The 2,459-nt window shown below is 42.7% G+C and overlaps 1 protein-coding gene across 1 annotated transcript in view; it reads left to right on the top strand.

Moving 5' to 3' along the window:
* LOC142895137 (pleckstrin homology-like domain family B member 1) overlaps window positions 1–2,459 on the top strand; it is a 363,501-nt gene that overhangs the window by 133,505 nt on the left and 227,537 nt on the right. The gene's annotated exons all lie outside the window — the stretch shown is intronic.

The raw sequence follows: 2,459 nt of genomic DNA, 5'->3' as shown, positions 1-2,459 counted from the left end.
GGAGATTGTGCAGGCCGCAAAGTTGCTCCAACACAGGGGGCGGCGGAGTGGCTCTTTTATATATATGTATATGTACACACACAAAGCCGACCCCTCCCACTGGACTCACACACCCCCTGAAGTCCGTTGGACCTTTGCAGCATCCACCCCACCGGTTCACTTCCCAAAAGTCCGATGACGTAATTCCTGACGGGAAACCAAAGTTCCACTCCCCTCCAGTTTCTCAAAAGGTGACAACAGAAACTGTGTGAGTTGAAAGGAGAAAAGGACAGAGCGGTACAAATCTGCAAGCTGTCGGAGTGCAGCAGCGGAGCCCATTAGTTGGGCCTCCACTGCTGTTTTTACAACAGGAACCAGAGTTTAAATTTGGCTCCGGGGTTGTTTTGGTTAAAAAGAGAAGAGAAAAAAATAGGTCTGGATAAATTCAAGCATCTATTGTGTAAAGTGATAGCTGCTTGATTTATACAGAGTGAACAGATTTGGAGGAAATTATTCTTTAGAAGTGCCTTTTCATGTACATGTTTGCATTCTTTCACTTCTCAAGAAATCAGGTCACATATTTTCACATAGGTTTGTTTCTCATGTTTCCTTATCGTCCCCCTGGGTTGCAGTCGCTATTTCGCCAGCTGCAGCGCTCCAAAGTCTGCAGCCCTGTGGCAAACAGACAACTGCAGGCAAAGACTCTAACGATAGTAGTTATTGACAAAAAAAAAAAAAATCCACCCAACTTGCTTTTATAGCTTTAGTAAGGTAGAGACTGAACGTCTATTTACGTCACCAGGGTCTTTATCGTGCAAAGGTACGCTCATTCTACAATCTACACAATAATGACCAAAACCTTTGAAGTATATATTTTAGTGTTGGTCATGAAGAATGCATTATTTGTGTGTTTACTTCATTTTATTGTCATGATTTTCCCGTTTTTGAATTGCACGAACCTCACGTGCGACAAAGGTTTCAACACTGTCGCGGCAAAAAATGTCATTCAAAAGAATTGTAGGCTTTTAATCGACAATCAGAGCAGTTTGCTAATATTAAGAGACTAAGTAATCTGCCCGGCAACATGTTATATTGCTGTACAGAAGCAAGAAGAATGAAAATCTTCAACGAAGATGACTTATCTCACCTCTACATATATATGAAAAAAATATATATAGTTATAAATTAACCAGTTCTTCTGAAACCTGCAGGAAAGAAGATGGTGTATTGTTCTGAATTTTTCATTCATTTGAGGGGCTTTTTCTTAGTCAATCTACCGGAGGCGACACCGGAAAGGTGACAGATTCTTGGGTGTCTTTTCTTCAACTCTTTCTTTGTCTTCTTTCATCTTTTGTCTCCAGTTTGCCTTTGATATCCTCCGCTAACAAAAGCCAATCAGAGACGGGACTGAACGGCAAAGAAATGGTGACAATGTACAGTATTTCACATCACAGCCACTGGTGCAGCCGAGCTCTTCTTTTGTGGCGGTGCACTTGTTCACAGGACAGCACTTCTTTTTTTTTAATATATAGATCTGAGAAGCTTTGTTTGGCTGACTGCGGGTGGATGTGAAATATTCCTCAGGTCTGTAGAAGTCAGTGGTGGGCCTTCCGGGCCAGTTAGGCCTTCTCTGCTGGCCTAACACCTAGAAAAGTGCATGTCTGTCAGTCTGTCCTCTTTGTTTGCATCATATAATATCCACTTGCTTGCGTTGCTTGCATTGTCGTATATTACGGTAGAGTTTTTATCCAATCATATTTCAGCTAGCTTGTGTTGTCAGGTTCTATGAAATCTGCCTTAAGCCAGCGGAATCGACATAGCAGGCTCCTGTCCACTGTAAAAGTGAACGGACCTCAGTTAGTTGCGATAGCCAATCGGATCTCGAGTCTGCGATGCCAAGACCAGCTAGCTGGCTTTACGATGAATTTCACATGTACGTGTCCTGTGATTGGATGCGACACTGAGAAACTTAAACAGACTTAAGGTCAACGCGGAGATTCCGGTCGCCACCACGGCGAACCCATGACGGCTGAAGGATAATATGAAAGTTTAGTTGCCAAATCATCTGCAATTTAAAATGTAAATAACGTGGCACATTGACGAAGCAGCTGCGCCAACATGTTCAATTGCTTAATTACTTAAAAATTCAATCGTTTGTGTCTTTGTCATCTCGTTGGTCCCTCATAGGAAACTACATTTTGCTCAACTAGTTCACCTACAGTATATGAAGGTCATGTATTAGTGTGATTCTGTATGGATTCTCAAACTGTGGTGTCATATTGAGCATAACATGAGCTGTAGTAATTTAGGGTGGACTAAATATGACATCACCGATGGCCCAGGTGTGAAATGCATGGCCCGCCAGTGTCAGAAGTGTGTGGACCACATGCTGCGTAGCATGTAGTGATACAGGTCTACTTATGGGAGGGTTTTGTTACCAAACTGGCGAGTTGTCCAGGGTGTAACTCCACCTTTGCCCA

This window comes from Nelusetta ayraudi, unplaced genomic scaffold (genome assembly GCF_046127955.1).
Source record: "Nelusetta ayraudi isolate G7.1 ecotype Tasmania unplaced genomic scaffold, CSIRO-AGI_Nayr_v1 ptg000048l, whole genome shotgun sequence".
Classification (NCBI taxonomy): domain Eukaryota; kingdom Metazoa; phylum Chordata; class Actinopteri; order Tetraodontiformes; family Monacanthidae; genus Nelusetta; species Nelusetta ayraudi.
The sequence above is the reverse complement of the archived record's forward strand: the minus strand, read 5'-3'. Positions and strand labels throughout refer to the sequence as shown.